The 22051-nt window shown below is 39.2% G+C and overlaps 1 long non-coding RNA gene across 1 annotated transcript; it reads right to left on the bottom strand.

Moving 5' to 3' along the window:
* Window positions 1-917: 917 nt before the first annotated feature.
* Window positions 918-20639, bottom strand: LOC118766637. The gene is made up of 3 exons (XR_005002570.1): window positions 20572-20639; window positions 16397-16486; window positions 918-1001 (listed from the first exon to the last, which is right to left on the bottom strand). It is a non-coding gene; the product is annotated as an uncharacterized LOC118766637 (long non-coding RNA).
* Window positions 20640-22051: the final 1412 nt, after the last annotated feature.

The following is a 22051-nucleotide window of genomic DNA, read 5'->3' as shown; positions in this document are numbered from 1 at the left end:
TAGTCAGAATGCAAATTTTAGATACACTAAACATTTTTGCTACATCAGAATGTTTCATCCGAGGATTTCTGAAGAGATCTCATCATGGACTGTGGCCATGTTGGGGCACCATCGCGAATAGTTCAGTCAAATAAATTGAACCCTGTACTTAATTTTTTTTAAATCTCGTACTAATTCTATCGGTCTCTTTAGCCGAACCATTAAATTACGAGGACGTAAACAAACCTAAACCGATTGTCAAGCAGTGAGGTGTGGGAGAATAAACGCAAGTGCCGAGACATACACGCACGCACACACACACACACACACACCACACACACACACACACCCACACATGCACACACACATACACACACATACACACACACACTCCCTCTCTCTCTCACATATTTGAGGGGTTTTCCTCACAGCTTCCATCTACCAAGTTTCCTCTCAAAGCATAGGTCGGCCCGGGGCTGGTGTAAGTGCCTATGTGCCTATGTGCTGCACAGTAAGTAGGATTGAACTCAGAATCCACGGGGTGGGGTGGCAAAGTGAGCTTCTTCGCCACGCGCAACCATAGAAGTTGGTAGTCTAAAAATGGTATTTGAACATTAATTAGGTTAAAGCAGACTAGAGATAACGAGGATCCAGTTAACGCTGATGATGATGATGATGATGATGATGATGATGATGATGATGGTGGTGATGGTGGTGGTGGTGGTGGTGGTAGTGGTGGTGGTGGTGGCGGCGGCGGCTGTGGTGGTGGTGGTGGTGAAGAGGAGGAGGAGAAAGAAGAAGAAGAGGAAGGGGAAGAAGAAGAAGAAGAAGGGAAGGACGACGGAGAAAATTTACCAAGGTTTTTTATTCATATGCAAAGCTATTTTTGTTTTTACAGTTCTACAGTTGAGCATAATTTATTTATGACGAATTGTTTAGAAAGTAACTTTGTGGATCTTGTGAGAATGGGTATCGCGAAACTGGATTAATAACACCAGATATGTAAACAGGAGACCAGCAACCTAGAAAGAAAAAAAATATTAATAATAATAGAAAAAATAATAACAATAATAATAATAATAATAATAATAATAATAATAATAATAATAGTAATAATATTAATAATAATAATAATAATAATAATAATAATAATAATAATAATAATTCCGGCTTACGAACTGTTGCTGCATTCGTGGATTTTGGAAACACTCGACATGTGTGGAGTAGCTGAGAACGTGTGTGCACTGATTAAGAACAGCATGCCTAGTTGGAAAACACGTCTTTTCTGTAACAATCAGGGAGACACTTGTTCACCTTTGATATTTGTTATAGCCTTGATCGCACTTTCTGTAGTCTTGTGCAAAGTCAACACACACTATGAGCTGTGAAAAATGGACTTCGTTTCAACGATCTCCTCTTCATGGATGATTTAAAACTGTTCACAAAAACAGAGCCTGAAATGTAGAGGCTGGTTGAGGCTGTACAGATGTGCAGCAAGGATACAGGAATAGAATTCGGTATCTCGAAGTGTGCGGTACTCACTTTGAAACGAGGGAAAAAGAGCAGATTGTAAGTGCATAGAATGGAAGACCCTGATGACTATGGGTACAAGTACCTTGGGATATATCTTGCGCAGAGAAATGAAAGACAAGGTCATCACTGCATATTTGAAAACGCCTTAAATTTCTCTTGAAATCAAAACTCAACTCAGGAAACCTTGTGACTGCCATCAAAATATGGGCTGTTGCTGAAGTCCGCTATAGAGCACCCATCCTAAAATGGACGGACACAAGCGGAGATTGACCAATTCGATCGCACAACCCAGAGGACAATGACATTGCATAGTGCCCTCCACCCTAAGCGAACGTGCATAGGCTCTGCATGAAAAGATGTAAAGCTGGACGTTGGCAAAAACACATCCCTGAAAAACGTTTGAAAATTGAGCATATATAAGAATGTAGCATCTTAAAGCAACAACATTACTTGTTATCTACATCTAACATTAATCTAGCACTCTGCTGACATTACTTTGTTATATGAGCAATTGGAATGATATAAAAAACGTGCAAATATGTTGAATAAGTTCCTGGAAGCCCCAAAATAAGGGAATTGCCAGAGATCATACTTATGGATACCTTGTATATAGTTTACGTAAATACCTTTTCATGTAGACATTAATACAATCTAATTGATTCAGGTTTTTTTGAAAAATAAAATTGATAAAAAGTAATTTTTTATAACACAGTGACACCAGTTTTCCAATTGTATGACATCTCACCTGATTGCACTTTTAGCCGCAAAAAACTTGATGTCCCTTGATGTCTCTGGTTACACTTGGGTGCATTTGGTTCAAATCAAAGCAAAAGCAAAGTATAATGGTGACACCTATTTTACCGCCCCAAAATAAGCGAATCAAAAGAGATCATATCTATGGGTACCTTAAATAAAACCTTACTCGTTCCCTTTTTATTTCTGTCCCACAGACATCAGTGTTTTCAATTGCACAGCACCTCACCTGTTAGCATTTCTAGACGCAAAACCTTATTTTCCTTGACCTCACTGGTTGAGATTTGGATGCAATTCGTATGAATTAAAGTCCAAATGAATAGCTTTTAGGGTGGAAAGGTTTGTGGATTATATCGACTCAAGTACTTGACCAGTACTTTTTTTTATCAACCCCAAAAGGATGAAAAGCAAAGTTGACTACAACGGAATTTGAATTGAAAATGTAAAGAGCCAAAAGAAATGTCACTAAGAATTTTGTGCGACGCACTAACTATTCGGCGACTTCGTCGCACTTGATTATAATAATAATAATAGTAATGGCTTCAAATTTTGCCACAAGAGCGGCAATCTTGGGGGAGGAGACGAGTCGATTACATCGACTCCTAGTGTTCAACTGGTACTTAATTTATCGACCCTTGAAGAACGAAAGGTAAAGTCAACCTCGACGGAATTTGAATTCAGAACATAAAGACGGACGAAATGCTACAACGCATTTTGTCTGGTGTGCTAACGATTCTACCAGCTCGCCGCACTTAATAATAATAACAACAACAACAACAATAATAATAATAATAATAATTATTATTATTATAATAATCCTTTCTACTAAAAGCACAAAGCCTGATATTTGAGGGGAGGGGGCTAGTCGATTACATTGACTCCAGTGCTTCTCTGGTACTTAATTTATCGACCCCAAAAGCATGACGTTGGAATCGACCGCGGCGGAATTGAACTCAGAACGTAAGAACGGACGAAATACCGCTAAGCATTTCGTCCGGCGTACTAACGATTCGGCCATCTCGCCTCGCCGCACGTAATAACAACAACAACGACAACGACGACGACCACGACAACAATACTCGGTTATTTTATTTACCAGAAGGGCAGGCGAATGGGGGAAACGTTACAAAGATGGTTTTTGTAAAAAAAAAAAAAAAAAAACTTTACTTTTTTTTTTTTTTTTTTTTTTTTACATCTGGTGAAACCCGAACAGGAAGAAACATTAATCCATATAAACGAGATGAAAAGAAAGAAACATATTTAAAAAAAACATGTAATGTATATTGTCCCAAAAGAGAGATACCTACCCCAAGCAAACAGCATAATATTCTCTGATGTGATGTAAGACGTGTTATTAAATAACATTATATATAAAAAGCGGAACATGAAATTACTGCTAAAATAACTGCTTACGCTGCTGTTTTATAGAACATTATATTTGCATCTATTTGATCTTCGTTCATCGCGATGCGTCATGGTTGGAGCTCTTATTTTCTTGCCTTTTTTGTTTGTTTCTTTTTGTTTGTCTTGCACATATGCTCTAGTAAGAGTTGAACTTAAAAACCCACACAGGACTAATGTTGGTTTTGTAGTTGTTTTTTTTTTTTTGCGTTGGAGTCTTGTGTGAATAAAGGTTCTTGAGTTCAATTTCTGCCTGAACATACGTACATAAAAAACATGGTAAATGTAGCAATTGATGACGAACAGTAGATCAAAGATTTCGAAATAGTTACTTTTTTTTTTTTAGAGAGAAAGAAGAGAGAAAAAAAAAAAGCAAATGGAGTTCACAGTGTTCCAATAGTACACGCTAATTACTCGAGCAAATAAAACATTAAGCATATAATCAGAGCAAGATCAAGTTTTAAAAAGCAGGGAAATGGAGAACCGCTGAGGCAACAAAAGACGCATTACAATTCCTCAACACAAACATATAACAAGGAAGAAATGCTTAATCGAGAACTTTCAGGAACCTATTCCATTAATATTAGCTCAACAAAAGACCAATGAGTGCACAGAAGATACATAAAACGGAACAGTAAAAATTACTGCAAATCATCAGAAGAATTGGAAAGACGTTGTACATTTGTATGTTTTAGTAGAATATGGAGAATAAAATATTAATAGTATACAGCAATGAAAAACGGAGATTAAGATTGATTTCTTAGATTTTGTTTGTAAAACAAGAAACGTGAGTAATATTAAAAGATGCAAATGTGTTAAGCAAACATTAGAATCGCTCTAATATAGCCACAAAGTAATACCAAATGATATCAGTCAGGATATTAAAACTGAAAATAATAAAACAAAGCAACGTTTTTATAATAGTAAACATCAAAAAGAAATTAATCCACGGAAACGCTACATGCATCGGATATATTTGTTACAAAATAACAGAAATGAGAACACAGCAAACATATAAATGGATATGTAGATAAATAAATGTATAATATAATATAATATAATATATATATATATATATATATATATATCATATATATAATATATATATATAAAAATTATAAGTATATGAAAGAATGGAGTTGAACGACTAGTTAACAAATATCCTTTATTCTCGACATATGTTTCGAAGGCTGCATATTCTTTCTTATGTGAATTTGCTACCCAGGTATCGGTTATCTTTCGAATTATCCTTAATAAGATAATTCATTCAATTACTCAAATATATATATATATATATATATATATATATGCAGGATAGAGGACACCGTGATGGTGTCAGCCTATCTGGTGACGTTGATGATCGCCTGGGGCTAAATGCATCAGTAACACCCCCACCGCCCTGCCCTGTCCCTAGCCACATTCAAATGGCTAATGTCCCTTATGTGATGGAGCAGTTACTGTCTATATCTCGTTTAGAGAATTATTATTGCTGTCGAACAGATTTTCGAAATCAGTAAATGTATTTACGTGAAAATCTATATATAAATATCCTGCACGGGAAGTTGTTCGTCGAGGAGCGGTGCCTGCCATACGTTGACGATAGGCAAATACCTTGAAACCTGGGTCCGTATGTGGCATCCGCTTCTTCGGGGAATGATCTCCCTTTGCAGGATAGAGGACACCGTGATGGTGTCAGCCTATCTGGTGACGTTGATGATCGCCTGGGGCTAAATGCATCAGTAACACCCCCACCGCCCTGCCCTGTCCCTAGCCACATTCAAATGGCTAATTTCCCTTATGTGGTATATATATATATATATATATATAATATATATATATATATATATATATATAAGTAAAGTATGAGAAAACCGGTTGCAACAAATGCAGGCAAAATCGCAGAGTTTGAGAAGACTTAAAAATTGAAGAAGGATAATTTGATCAAAGTAAAATTCTTCGAGACTGAAAATCTTACAAATTTATAAGAGAGCAGTTCCATATACAAGAGATGAGGAATTATGTACATCATTTACATTATTTACATTTGGCGGATATTTGTTCTCATCTTGTATGTAATGTATATAAGAGAACAATAATGAAACTGTGAGACGAATCTTAAATGTTTTCCAAGAGAAAGGACAAGGGTTCACAAATACCTTAAAGTAAAATGACATCAATAAGAAGTGTAGTAGGGAGACTGGCAGAAAGAAAAAGGTAAGACAGGGGAAACACGAGGGGGTGATAGCCGTTCGATAGGCCCAAGTGATAGAGGTGCAACGTGGCAACAAAGTCACAATTTGATTTTTGTCGGGCCGGGACGGGTGTGTGCTACTCGAATCCAAGCTGGTGTGAGCGGAATTTCAGTGGCACAGTGCGCGGTGAGTCGGAGGTGGCGGTGAATTTCACCTCCTACTTCGGTGATATGCCACGCCTTTCGGCTAGGGATACGGAGTTCTGTGAAATTCCGATAACTGCTGAAGACATGCGGGATGCAGTGACGAACTGTACAAGAGAGAAGACTCCGGGGCTGGATGGCCTGCTCCTTATGCTTTATTTTCTTATGCTAGGCTTGTTCGGTGATCTCGTGGCGGATGTCTACCGCAAATGGCAGCAGAATTGGAGGACACCCAGTGCTGTGAGCCGTGGCGTTATGACACTGCTGAGAAAGGTCCCGGACAATGGGGACTAAATAGACAATTTTAGGGTCATAACTCTGCTGAACACAGATTTTAAGATTTTGGCCAAGGTGTTAGCCAAGAAGTTGGCGCTTGTTGTCGGTGGCGCTGGTCGGTGGTGCACAGATATGTGCTATCCTGAACAGATCTATCCGCGATAACCTCCAACTCATACGCTACATCATAGACAGGGTAGCTAAGGAACTTGGCGTGGATGGGGTCCTGATAAATTTGGATCAATCAAAAGCTTTTGATGGGGTCGACACCAATACTTGGAGGTTGTTCTCGCGACGACCGGTTTCAGTCCCGTTTTCAAAGGCTGGATTGTTGCAATGTACAGTGACATCTGTTCGATGGTCAAAGTAAATGGCCACCCTTCGGAATCGTTTAACATCGTACGTTCAGTCCGTCAAGGATGCTCACTCTTATCCCTTCTGTACGTGTTGGATCTGGAGCCATTACTAAGGAAGTTGAATATTTCGAGCGGCATCCCACGTAAACTAGGATGCAGAAGGTTCGTGTCGGCTTATACGGACAACATCACCGTAATAGTGTCGGACATTTCGGAAATTGAGGTGATGAACGGCACTAACTTAAGGGAGTACAAAGTAGTGACAAGAGCAAAGATTAACCAGGACAAGTCGGTGGGTGTGCAGCCCGGCACTGGAAGATGCAGCTCCATGTCGTCCGACAACGTCGTAAGGCGCTGGACTGAGAGACTGGTTACATTACTCGGGGTTTGGTTTGGCCCTAACATGCAGGTGGACAATAACTGTGAGGGAGGTGACGTGCAGGGAAGCCAGTCTCACACTGAAATGGGCAGAGAGGAAACTGTCCCTGAAGGGTCGGGCGGGTGCATGTGTACATCACTTCCGTCATCTACTACCGCCTGGCCGTTGCCCCTTGTCCTGCTTCGTGGCTGATCAAGCTGAAGCACTTGTTCTTCCGTTTTCTGGGGAATTGACGTATTTCGCTGTCAACAACCTATTTCTGTATTACCCACAAGGGGCTAAACATAGAGGGGACAAACAAGGACAGACATAGGTATTAAGTCGATTACATCGACCCCAGTGCGTAACTGGTACTTAATTTATCGACCCCGGAAGGATGAAAGGCAAAGTCGACCTCGGCGGAATTTGAACTCAGAACGTAACGGCAGACGAAATACCGCTAAGCATTTCGCCCGACGTGCTAACGTTTCTGCCAGCTCGCCGCCTTTCTGCAGTCAACAACCGTTGAGTGGAGGACTGCGCATCCGTGGCTAATGATGCGCAGGCATGCGCTGAGGCTGCGACATCGCCTGTATTTCTTTTACGGTGAGTAGATATTGTCGCCGTTTGTCCGGCAAGATTTTCCGCAGTTTGCCTCATTGACGTAGCTATAGTCCTGCATAAAGCGTAGGCGGAGAGAGGGTACTTGGCACCTAGAGTGTCGGCAAGCACTCACATCCCTCTGCCAGTCGGACAATGGGCGTCGGGAGGGATCAATTTACTGACCTTTTCCAGTGTATTTTGGGGCTGGGGCCTACGGATAATCCCTGACCTGGCAGTGCTCACCAAGAGCTCTGCCAGTTCGAGACAAGCTCTACAGACAAGGGAATGCTGTGAGACGGAGATGTCCGAGATATGTGCATGGCGATGAAACCATTCCTTATGCACTCGACCAGTGTCCGGGCATTGCTGATATGTGGAGTGTTGTCGACCAGCTGTTAACTCGTGTAGGATGAATCTGGTTATCAGCCGCGCCTATCGTGAAAACTGCTCAGTCGCCTTTTTATGGTGTGGTGGGAGAGCAGGAAGGAAGGCAATTTTCCTCTGTCAATTGGCCATGGCGAAAGAGGTAGTGTGGTAGACGAAGTTGAAAGGGCTGAAAACAGACATTTTCCTCTTTGGCCCAACCCTCATTAAATTTTTTCAAGTTTCAATAGAGAAGGAAGGCGAGGGTGGAGAGGGAGATACTTCTCCCTAATATTCTTGCTGAAAGGTTGGTGAATGTAGCGAGGACGGTTTGCATGAATGGGCCTACTTTTTGAAAATACGCTTGGAAACCGCAGGAGTTGAGGAGAGGGGCACTTGCTGAAGTGCCCCTGGCGGTCAGGGTAACCAGTATGTGTGGCGTTTCTTGGTTGTCCCTCGGTGGAACTTCTCCCTTTGGGGAGTGATATTGTTGAATTTCTGTTTTTAATGATTCTTGTCTCATTTTTATACATGAATTTTTGTGCCAAGTTCCACTCGGCCCGTGTGCTGTGTAGTCCCTTTTTATCTTGTGTTCGGCCCTTGTGACCAATGAAGATTATAATTATTATTATTATTATTATTATTATTCAGTAGTTTTATTTTTATAGCGTGCTTTCACTTCACTACCGAGCGCAGCTCTGTGTGCTTTGGTATGTGCTGTGATTTGTTGTGATGCTCTGATGGTTATGTATGGAAAGTGTTCTGCGTAGGATGTGTGCAGTGCCCATAGTGCAATTTTCTGTATGTTATATGTGTTTGTAAGTCCTGTGTTTTTGTTATGTATTGTCTGAATATTTTTTTATCATGCATGCCTAATGCACCTACTATGATAGGAATTGTTTCTGTTTTCAGATTCCACATTCTAGTTACCTCTATTTCCCAGTCTTTGTATTTTGAGAGTTTCTCCATTTCTTTTAGAGACACGTTGTCATCAGCCGGTATTGATACATCAATTAGAAAGCATTTTTTTTCTTCATGATCTCTGACAACTATATCTGGTCTGTTGGCCTTAATTTCTCTATCTGTGTGTATCGGCATATCCCAGAGTATGGTTGCTGCTTTCTCGTTTTCTGTGACCTTTTCTTGTGTGTGCCTATACCACTTTTTTTCTGTTGTTATTCCATAATGTTGGCATAGCTTCCAATGTATGTAGGTTCCAACTCTGTCATGTCTGTGAATATATTCCTTCTTAGCCAGGACTGGGCAGCTAGAGATAATATGATTTATTGTTTCTTGTCCATCTCCACATATTCTGCAGTTACTTGTAATATTTCTTTTCATTACATGTTTTTGGTAATTTCTGGTGGGGAGGCTTTGGTCTTGTGCTGCAATTAAAAATCCCTCTGTTTCTGCTTTGAGTCCTGAGCTTCTCACCATTGCTGGGATTTTTTTTGTCTATTTCTTTTGCGTTTAGTTTAGTCCAGTATTTACCACGAAGGGGCTATTCTTGCCATCGTTTTATCATGTTCGTTGCTGTTCTATTTTTAGTTTGGATTTCATTTGTTTTATAGCTTTTGTGTTTCTTCATCTTCTTCTTCATGTTTATTAGTAGTATGATTTCTTGTTTGTATTTGTCAGCTTCCTTAAATACTGAGAACAGTTTTTTGTTTTGCTCGTGTTTTGCCGCTATCTGGATCAGTTTTCCTTCCTTCTGAAGTAGACATTTTTGCAGTCCTATGGTGGTTATTTTATAGTAGTTTTCCAGCTGTATAAGGCCTCTACCACCTTCTATACGTTGTATATATAGTCTTTCTATGTCAGATTTTGGGTGATGCATCCTAGATCCTGTCATTATTTTTCTTGTTTTCCTATCTATTTGGTCAGTTCATTTCGTGTCCAGTTAAGGATATTGTAGCTGTAACTTATTATTATTATTATTATTATTATTATTATTATTATTATTATTATTATTATTAAGGTGGCGAGCTTACAGAATCGTTAGCATACCGGGCGAAATGCTTAGCGGTATTTTGTCTGAGTTCAAATTCCGCCGAGGTCGACTTTGCCTTTCATCCTTTCGGGATCGATTAAATAAGTACCAGTTACGCACTGGGGTCGATATAATCGACTTAATCCGTTTGTCTTTCCTTGTTTGTCCCTTCTGTGTTTAACCCCTTATGGGTAGTAAAGAAATAGGTATTCCGTCTGCCGTTACGTTCTGAGTTCAAATTCCGCTGAGGTCGACTTTGCCTTTCATCCTTTCGGGGTTGATTAAATAAGTACCAGTTACGCACTGGGGTCAATGTAATCGACTTAATCCCCTCCCACAAGCTGCCCTTGTGGCAAAAATTCGAAATCATTATTATTATTATCATTAGACTCTGAGAAAAATGAAAATAAAAATAAAAGTAAAAAATCAGCAACTGAAACAATAACAATCACCACCACCACACCACCACCAACAACAACAACAACAACACAGAACAACACAACAACAAGTAATATTGATGCTAATACAGTTGTCTTGGTAACGAAACCGATGCTTTTAGAGACATATATATATTGCATACAAAATAGGAGTGATAACAAGTCGTATGTCACATGACTGTGAAAGAAAGAAAGAAAGAAAGAAAGAAAGAAAGAAAGAAAGAAAGAAGGAAAGAAAGAAAGAAGAAGAAAGAAAGAAAGAAAGAAGGAAAAAGATAAAAAAGAAAAAAGAAAGAAAGAAAGAAAGAAAAAAGAAAGAAAAGAGAAAGAAAAAAGAAAGAAAAAAGAAAGAAAGAATGAAATAAAAGAAAGAAGAAAGAAAGAAAGAAAGTAAGAAAGAAGGAAGGAAGGAAGGAAAGAAAGAAAGAAAGAAAGAAAGAAAGAAAGAAAGAAAGAAAGAAAGAAAGAAAGAAAAAAGGAAAGAAAGGAAGAAAGAAAACTAAATGATAATAAAATAAAACTGCACGTGAATGGGCGTTGGCTCGGGATTGTCAATTGTGTTGTTAAATGGTTATGTGACACTGAATGTGCGGAGTTGATATGTAAACCGCTCTGCAGCGCTATCACCTGTTACACCAGACAACTTCTCTTCATTGTTTGTTCATCATACGCTTATTTTTAGCGTTTTGTTAGCAGGAAGAAGAAGGAGACAAAAGAAAAATCTATTATCTAGAATGGTGCGAGCGAACAGGCCTGCTCTGAGCATGCACCTGTCGTTGGAAAAATATAAGGAAAGGTAAAAGGCAACTGCTCCAAAAGTCAGGTTACCCATGGTGTTTTTGAAGGGTTTTTCCATGAGTAGCTCTCGAAAGTTTGCTCCCTATTGAGGATTACTCATTGTTGATTTTTTGGTTTCTTTTTTATAATTTTGTTAGTCTTGTTTACACGCAAAACCCTTACAACAACACTCACACACACACACACACACACACAACACACATTCGTTGTTTTGTCCCGTACTGTCCATAATGTTTTTCTTAATGTAAACCCTTGTGGTTAATAAAGAAATCATTACTAATTATTATTACCATCATTTCTTTTTATTATTAAAAATAATTTTTTCTGAAAACACCAGCTTTTCTATACTGTCACTAAAGCATTTGCATACAAAAATAAGTGCACAAATTATGAAAAAAATCGGCATTACCAAATTCTTGAATACTTCTAAAGACATCTTTATTATTATTATTTACCAAACAAAATGAACAAAACAAAAGAAGACGGCTATGTAAACAACAGATGTATTAGTTTAAATTAGAGTCTCTTACGTTTCGAGCCTACGCTCTTTAACAGAAAGGAACACAGAAATAAACCGGTGTGTGTGTGCGTGTGTGTGTGTATGTGTATGTGTGTGTGTGCGTGCGTGTGTCTGTTGGTCGAGTCAGTCTGTTGAAACTGTGAATTTCTCCTGTAGGTGCACAGGTTCTTCAGGCAGTTATATTTTTAACCACATCTTTATGTGTCTCCTTCCGGATATTCCAAAAAAGAGTTATTTTACGTTTTATCGAAAGTCTATAAAATTCTTCTGACAAAACAATGTGTGCGTGTGTGTGCGCGCGTGTGTGTGTGTGTGTGTGTGTGTGTATCCTCACATACACACTTGGAAACAGTCTGTTTGTGCCAGTGCAATCAATCGAAAACTCCGCATAGCGGATGCCAGTAGGTTTTAGTGGTCATCAGGAGAGATTGCGCACCATTTCAAGACCATTTTCTCGACGGTTTTATGGTGCACCGATGTGTAACAGGCGCTATATCGTCTCTCTCTTATCCAATCTTTGATTAAGTTGGTTCACTTTAAAATATGTAAACATGAGAGACCGCTACTGTCTTGCAATATCTGTTGCGGTGAACAGCGGAAACGCGAAACTTTGAACATCGAGAAAGTAAACGGACAAAGTCTGCTATATGAAACAAATGCTTATTATCCGCTCATTTGTAAGTTGAAGTGTGTGTGTGTGTGTGTGTGTGTGTGTGTGCATATATATATATATATATATATGCACACATACATTGATATATATATATATATATATATATATACACATACATATATATATATGTATTTGTATGTGTACATACATACATATATATATATATATATATATATATATATATATATATATACATTTTATGGGTGTGTGTATATATGTATGTATGCCTGTATATATATATATATGCATGTGTGTATGTGTGCGTTTGTACGCATGTACAAGTGATTTTTATGTGTGTACATATGCCTGTACTCTTTCATATGATATAAGGTTCGGTACATACATACATACATACACACACACACACACCACACACACACACACACACACACACATATATATATATATATATATATATATATATATATATAATATATATATATATATATATACATTTTATGGGTGTGTGTATATATGTATGTATGCCTGTATATATATATATATGCATGTGTGTATGTGTGCGTTTGTACGCATGTACAAGTGATTTTTATGTGTGTACATATGCCTGTACTCTTTCATATGATATAAGGTTCGGTACATACATACATACATACATACATACACACACACACACACACACACACACACACACACATATATATATATATATATATATATATATTATATATATATATATATACACATACACACACCTAGCTACTCAGATGTTTACATACACACACATACACAAAAACTGAACAAATACGCACACATCCGTACCTGCGTGTGTATGTGTGTGTATGTGTGCGTGCGTGTGATGCTTCAATGTATGCGTCCACCTGGGCAATTACATAGACTCCCGCAACTGTCGTCTCCTGTGTGTACACAAGTGCATTTCTACATTACCCTAACAAGCCTAATAATGTTGATATATTAGTTTGTCTGTTTGCTTATGTCGTACCGCAAACCTTGTCGCGTCATTGTCTCGGATTGATTTCACCTGTAAGAGAGAAAGCTGGTTTATATTTGTGCTTCACTCACTCAAGTACATCGCTTCTCGTCTCTTTTCGCAGAGTATGCTTACTTCTTAAACAGGTGGTTGCTAACACGACAAACCGAACGGCTTCATCACAATACATACAACGATTGGCGACGATGACGATGACGACGACGACGAGCATCCACCATATCAGCATCATCATCGTCTTTGTCGTCATCATCATCATCATCATCATCATCATCATCGCCATTGTCATCTACATCACCATCATCATCATCATCATCATCATCATCATCGTCGTCATCCTCCTCCTCCTCATCATCATCATCATCACCATCAACATTGTCGTCGTAGTCGTTATCATCGCTGTCGTCATCATCATCGTCATCATCGTCGTCATCATCATCATCATCATCATCATCATCGTCGTCGTCATCATCATCATCATCATCATCATCATCATCATCATCGTCATCGTCATCTACATCACCACCATTATCATCATCATCGTCGTCATCATCCTCATCATCATCATCACCATCAACATTGTCGTCGTCGTCGTTATCGTCGCCGTCGTCATCATCATCATCATCATCATCGTCATCATCATCATCATCATCATCATCATCATCAACATCAACATCGTCGTCGTCGTCATCGTCGCTGTCGTTGTTGTCATCATCATCATCATCATCGTCGGTGTCGTCATCGTCGTCGTCGTCATCATCATCATCGTCGTCATCATCATCATCATCATCAACATCAACAACAATATCATGAAAAAATTGCAGCGCAGAGACAAGCTTTTATCTTCTGGGGCCAGAAAAATCCTTCGCTGCTCACCCACCCCCAACCGGCGCCCATTCACCTCCGGCGAAGCTCAGAAGAAATTTACCCCAATGGGAAACTGCTCCCACATCTAGGACGGCACCGCTGCTCCACATATAGAAACATCCTAAACGGCATGCAAGAGGCAGAGCACTCGTCTGGCAGGCATGAAATCACTCTCAAACGCACACCAAAAAATCTGGCTTACTGGTGTCCTATCTACCCTCTTATGCTTCTTTGCTACTTCTATAATAATACCCAGAACCGGTTGGTTTCATGAATCCCCCGCTCAAACATTCCCCACTGATTCGCTTCTCCACCGTACCATCACTTTTCGGAACTACTTGGTGTTAGTGACCCGATCGTCTGTATAGCTATACCGTGGGGGCGCAATGGCCCAGTGGTTAGGGCAGCGGACTCGCAGTCGGAGAATCGCGGTTTCGATTCCCAGACCGGGCGTTGTGTGTGTTTATTGAGCGAAAACACCTAAAGCTCCACGAGGCTCCGGCAGGGGGTGGTGGAGACCCCTGTTGTACTCTTTCGCCTCAACTTTCTCTCACTCCACTCTTACTTCCTGTTTCTGTTGTACCTGTATTTCAAGGGGCCGGCCTTGTCACTCTCTGTGTCACGCTGAATATCCCCGAGAACTACGTTAAGGGTGCACGTGTCTGTGGAGTGCTCAGCCACTTACACGTTAATTTCACGAGCAGGCTGTTCCGTTGATTCGGATCAACCGGAACCCTCATCGTCGTAACCGACGGAGTGCTTCCATCCATAGCTATACCTGTCGTTGATATGAATAAATCTGGTCCACATGTACGTGCACAATAAACAGCGAGAATCAAAACGATGACTTTCATTATTCATTCTTAATACGTTCAAGCAGATTCTAACGTATTTCTGCTAATCGCTGTTATATTGGAGATTTGCATTGTATCGTTGTATGATTGAAGAAAAACATCTCCTTTCAGACGAATGCCCCTTCATAATACACTTGATTCATTAGCACAAAGGGACTTCAGAACATATTCACGTTAAGAGCTACCGGAACCTATTAACAATGAATATGAAAGTTATCTTTTTCGATTCTCACTGTTCACTGTGTATATGACGGTTTATTATTGGTTGGCAGATAACTAACACGCATCAGCAAATAATGTCTTTGCTGAATGTATAAACAAAAGCCACACACACTTGTTAGATTTATTGGTTTGAGATAACTTTGATTGAAGAGGCACAAAGATGCCGAAGAACCGGGTGTCCCAAAGTTCCTTTATTATTATTGTTATTTTATTATTATTATTATTATTATTATTATTATTATATTATTATTATTATTATCATTGTTGTTGTTGTTGTTATTATTAGTATTATTAGTATTATTATTAATAATATTTTAATATCATTATTATTATTTAGGGCGGCGAGCTGGCGGAATCCTTAGCTCGCAGGGCGAAATGCTTAACGGTATTTCGTCTGTCGCTAGGTTCTGAGTTCAAATTCCGCCGAGGTCGACTTTGCCTTTCATCCTTTCGGGGTCGATAAATTAAGTACCAGATACGCACTGGGGTCGATGTAATCGACTTAATACCTATGTCTGTCCTTGTTTGTCCCCTCTATGTTTAGCCCCATGTGGGTAATAAAGAAATAGGTATTTCGTCTGTCGCTACGTTCTGACTTCAAATTCCGCTGAGGTCGACTTTGCCGTTCAACCTTTCGGGGTTGATAAATTAAGTACCAGTCAAGTACTGAGATCGATGTAATCGATTGTACCCCTTCCAACAAAATTCCATGCCTTGTGCTCATAGTAGAAAGGATTATTATTATTATTTTTTTTTTTTTCTTCTTTCAAATTTGCTTCCATTTCTTGCCGAGTATCTTCCCGACTCCTAGGGCAAAGAAACTCATAGTATACATCGGTAGGCCATTACACCAAACTCAATAGTTCGTTCATTTTTTTTTTTTTTAAAGTTAAATTAAAATACATGAGCAGCAACAATTCTCACATCGACAATGCTCTTCTCATTATTATTATTATTATTATGGTTATTGTTATTATTATTATTATTATTATTATTATTATTATTATTATTATTATTATTATTACTATTGTTGTGGTTGTTATTTACTTACTTTGAGGATCGTTTTCCAACTGACCACAAATAAATGTAGAACCGTCAAGCCGACCTGCTGCCCGTTCAGTTTACTCAACAAAAGCAGCATCTGTAGAAGGAAAATGAGAGGAAATTTATAAAGATGAAGGCCTGGATCCATCGACTCAGGATGAAGAAGGCTTTAGATGAGAAATGTTGTGCAATATATTTAATCGTTTTTTTTTTTGTTTTTTTATTTATGAGTTTTGACTTCTTTGCTAATTTGTTGATCTCTGAATGGTTTTGGCTCTTCTGAATTTCGTCGGAGAAAATTAATGTGAAGGTAAAACAGTTTGAGCGATGCTTTGTCGCTTTTGCCAATCCAACATTTTCGCCTTATCAGATCTCTCACTCTCACTCTTTCTCTCTCTCTCTCTCTCTCTCTCACACACACACACACACACACACATATACACTCTTTCTCTCTCCTTCTTTCCTTCCCTTTTTTCTTTCTCTCTCTCTTTCGTACCATCACTCTTTGTCTCTGACCCACTCTGTCTGTCTGTCGGTCTTTCTCTCTCTCTTTCACACACACACACGCACACACACACACACACCACACACACACACACACACACACACACATACACACACACACTCACACAAAACAATTCATAATGTCTAAATGATCAAGTGTGCGCGTGAGCCACTAAACATTTGCCAGTCCGAAACATTTTCATAAATGTATTCTTATATTCATTCTTGTTCTAAAACTTTTAGTTAGCCTTTCTTTTACAAGTTCTGAACCATAATGCTTTCCTTGCACAAGTTCCTGATGCATGGACGCCAGGGAAATACTTGCAAGGTACCACATGATTTAACTAAGTCAGTACCCTGTGTTGGTTCATTACTTATCGGCACCAAAGGTTGAAATGCAAATTTGAGCTCAGGAAATTCCAACTTAGAACACAGTGTCGGAATAAATACAGCAGATTACTTCATCCGGCATGTAAATACATATACCAGGCTCTCTATTTTTTTAACGAGTTAGGTCATGGGTAGAAGGGGATCCCTTTATTGTTTTTCAGTATCTTCAAAAGTCGCCTGAATATGCGGAATAGAGTGAACTCTACTAAATGCACCGTGTGTCAGTTACTCTAAACCGGATGACGGATTAAAACTGTTGCCCAAGAACCCAAAATAAAAAAAAGAAAGAAAATAAAACAGGAATAAAAAGTTAAAAATGAAAATACCAAAGGGATTTCCTTCAACGATCTAACGATTCCGTTCACTAAATTTATCAATACCGAAATAATGAAAGCTAAAGCTAAGCTCGGCGTGATTTGAACGCACGGGGCAGAACAAGAACCGTAAAGAATTTCGTCTGCCAATACGCCATTTCAGTGATACAAATTTTTCCATACAATTGACTCATTTAATGTTTTTCACTTATTAGCCCTGCATCCGTCTACTCATTTTTTTTTCTTGTGCTCTGTTTAAGTTAATATATGTAACCGTTTTGTATATTCTGTTCTTGTTTCTTTATTCATCATAAAAACAGAAGCCAATGAAAGAGAACGCCTTATTGCTGGCGCTTTCAACATGGTTTTTATAACTTTAAAAATCCTTATCAAAAATGTCCCTTTTAGCACGCTGGCAACACCGGGATACTTAAAATAGTAGGCGACCTTTATACTTTTAGACAGGCACATTGTGTTGCTCCCGTTTCGTTATTCGTCCTGAGAACAGAAGCGAGTGAAAGAAGATATTACTGTTCTTGTGTTCAACATGTTGGACGTGTGTCTTTTTAACCGTTATTTCCATGTTCTAACTGCATCCATCCGGAACTCCTTCCCACGTTCCTGTTTTCCTCTGAGTAGCTACCAGCAAGAACTGAAATCAGAACTTCAATTTTATTAACCTTTCTCACTAATCTAACCTTGAGAATGAAATGTTTTCTTGCAGAATGAAAATTCTGCGATGTTTCAAACAGTAACTTCAAACGAAAGACATCATAACCAAATTTTGAAAGCGATTTTAAATCTCGTTTCATTTTCTTGAGGTTTTGCCAATTTGTACGATGGCCTTAGAGTATGTGCTACGCCTTCTGCGATTTGCTGAGATATGCATGTCGGTTTTGATATCTCTTTGGAAATGTTTTCTCTTATTTATTTAAATTAGTTTATGCCAGGCCTATTGCGAACAACAGCATTGTAGGTTTCTTACGGAATAATCACTGGTTCACTGCAGTGATAATGCTGCTGAGAAAGGCATGATTGTCATGCAGTCTTGTTCTCCGTTGCCCCGAAAGAGCTTTGATCTTTAGTTCATATTAGAAATCAATATTAAATTGGACTTTCAATGTTTGTCGCTTCCAGTAATCCGAATTTTTAGTCATGTCACGATTCCAGCTGAGAAACTTATTTATGAAACGAAAACGTTACAGAAAAATATGAACGTCTCAAATCTTTGTTTCTCCGTTCTAATAAAATTGTAAAAAAAAACAAAAACATACTTTGAATATTCTCTGTGGGTATATAATAGGAATTTATTATTTCTAATAAGCTTTCATGGCTGTGCCGAAGAAAATACTTCTATATGACTGCTTGACTTGCTGCAAATACCAACCAAATCTCCCTCAAAGCATACCTTATCATCTTAAGAAGGGCTTCATACATTATATAAAGTAATCCTAGAAACACTGCAAAGCAAATGACCGGATGTTTACCATCGGAATGCATTTAATCGTAGACAAGCTTGATTAAGGATGATCTCGGATTAAAGAACAAGCAACCGACCTTCGTGGCAGCCACAGATATTTCCAGTTATTATCATTAAGATTGTTTCTTCTGCAGAACGAGACTATACTTTAACCATGTACATTTATTGACGTTATAAAAAGCACAGACACGATATACAGTGCAACAATACTCATGGGTCTTGGTAAATTCTCTACAAATATATGAATTCTGAGCCGCGCTCAAAAGACAAGGCAGCCTGCGTGATATGCGAGCTAATGCCACGTGGAGTGATATGTTTTTGCAGTCGCTACTTCACTTTTGATTTGTACAATATTCAACTACTTTTCCCTAAAACTCTATCTATCTGGAACTCCTTCTCTACGCAATATTTCTGCTTATTTTCCATATTTTGTCCCATGGCTTTGCGGTTAAGAGGTTCCTTGCGTAACTGAGTAATTCCAAGTTAGGTTCCTTTGTCGTCTGTTTTAAATGTCTTCTGTTTCAAGCTCGAGTTTTCCCATCCTTTGCCAGTGGAATTTGTGAATGCAAAATTTGCAGAAACCTTACATTGTTAATACATATAACAAACAACACATTTAAGTTTGTAGGACATAGTTGGCGTAAAACCAAAAAAAAAAATCACATGTCTATTATTATTATTGTCTCTTTATCACAGGTTTTGTTGGAGTTCCTGAAGTCTTGCATGCGTAGCAGTCTTGCTACCCGCAGCCTACAGTACCATGCTATCCGTTCTTTTCAGCTATCTAATACTTTCCTGATTATACTGGCTCTTGATGCCTTCTGATATTGGTCGCAAGGACCCAACAATAATTGGCACTATCTTCACCTTCTTTATTTTCCATAGCCGGGCTATTTCTATTATTATTACTATATTTTATTATTATTATTATTATTATTATTATAGATAAAGCAGTGAGCTGTCAGAATCGTTAGCACGCAGGACGGAATTTTTAGCGGTATTTCACCTGTCGCTACGTTCTGAGTTCAAATTCCGCCGAAGTCGTCTTTGTCTTTCATCTTTTTGGGGTCGGTCAATTAAGTACCAGTTGAGTACTGGGGTCTATGTAATCGACTGGTCCCCTCCCCTCAAAAACTGATGGTCTTCTACCAAATTTTGAAATCATTATTATGATTATAGAAACCGGTGCGACCAAATTTTGAAATCATAATTATGATTATAGAAACCGGTGCGACAGTTGCTGAAGGACACAGAAACGTGATGAAGACCGGTCAATGAGATTAGGAAGCGCTCGACCCTATAATGCACGGGGCCCTATAATATTTATTTATTTATTGACAGCAAGGCATGGCACACAAAGGGTCCCTAGGCCCGTGAGACTATTTAAATAGTGCGAGGGTAATGTAAGAGTCATTAGCTGCTATTTTCAGCAAATTGATTGACTCTGTAGACTCTCAATAATAAATGAAATTCAAAAAAAGGTAACTACTATACCTCCATTCCGAAATGTTCTGTGTGTTCACTGTATCGGATCTTATATAAATGAGGGAGCAACTTGTGAGCCTGAAAAACGAGAAAGGGATTTGTGAATGATTTGGAGAAACGATATTCACACACACACACACACACGAAATCAGAACTAAAGTAAATTTGAATATTATAATGTCTCATTATGGGTGTGTGTGAGTGTGTGTATTTGCGTATGTGTGTGTGTGTGTGCGTTTGTGTATGTGTGTGTTTGTGTGAGGAACAGCTTCTCTGCTAGGCATATATTAAAAGTCACTATATTCTAGTTCCAAATTTTTTATTATTAGTAGTTTTATTAAAGTAGTCGGGGGTGGGGTGGGGGCCAAACTGCGGCCCGCGAGACGTTCTGGGTGGCAGTGCTAACTAAAAGTTGCCTTCGATGTTTTTAGCAGTGCGGCCCGCCATTCGAAGAGCCATTCTTATGCGGCTTGCTTCTCGAAAAATGTCGCCGATGCCCGACTTAAAGTGTCCCTCCGTATTACGAGTGAATGAATATAATTTAAGGGAGATCTGACTGATGTTTTTAGCAGGTGAAGGTACCAGGTAGAGGATTTCCTCGTTTTTGCTCTTGTCGTGTGATGGTGGGGATTCGATGAAAATGAGGATGGTGGCGATGTGGTGGTATTTTGTGGGTCGCGTGGTGGTGGTGGTGGTGGTGGTGGTGGTTATGGTGGTGATGGTAGTGGTGGTGGTGGTGGTGGAGATAGTTGTAACGTTGTCAGTAGACGTTCTGAAGGCAGCTACTAACACCGTCGCTAATTTACAAAACACCAGCACCACCACCACCAGCACCACCACCAACACCACCACCACCACCAACACCACCACCAACACCAACACCACCACCACCACTACTACTACTACTACTACTACTACTACTACAACTACTACTTCTACTACTACTACTACCACCACCACCACCACCACCACAACCACCGCAGCAACCAGGCCACCTTAACCACACACCGTCACCACCACCATCATCCCCACCACCACCACCGCCGCAGCCACCACCACCACCACCACCGCAGCCACCACCACCACCGCCGCCGCCGCCGCCGCCGCTACTATCACCATCATCATCGTCATCATCATAGTTCTCGTCGTGGTCGTCGTCGTCCATCTATTTCTTTTCATAAAATACATTTATTTCTTTTTTATTCTATTTTATTACCCCACCCACCCTTCCTCCCTCCCTTTCCACCATTTCCTACCAAAACCTTCATCCTCGCTTTTCTTCTTTCTTTTCCTCTTTCTTCTTCTATCGTAGTTTATATATGAATGATTCTTTATTTTTTTTTTATCATCTTCGATTTTCAAGACGAAAAATTGCCCAAGGGTGGTCCTTAACAGGAGAGTCGGAAAGGTGTGGTGCTGGGACCAGCTGGCGGTGGGGGTTGTAGAATACTTGACATTCTATACTGCAACTATTAAGGGGTCGATTTTC

The sequence above is a fragment of the Octopus sinensis genome, linkage group LG16 (assembly GCF_006345805.1).
Source record: "Octopus sinensis linkage group LG16, ASM634580v1, whole genome shotgun sequence".
NCBI classification, from domain to species: domain Eukaryota; kingdom Metazoa; phylum Mollusca; class Cephalopoda; order Octopoda; family Octopodidae; genus Octopus; species Octopus sinensis.
The sequence above is the reverse complement of the archived record's forward strand: the minus strand, read 5'-3'. Positions and strand labels throughout refer to the sequence as shown.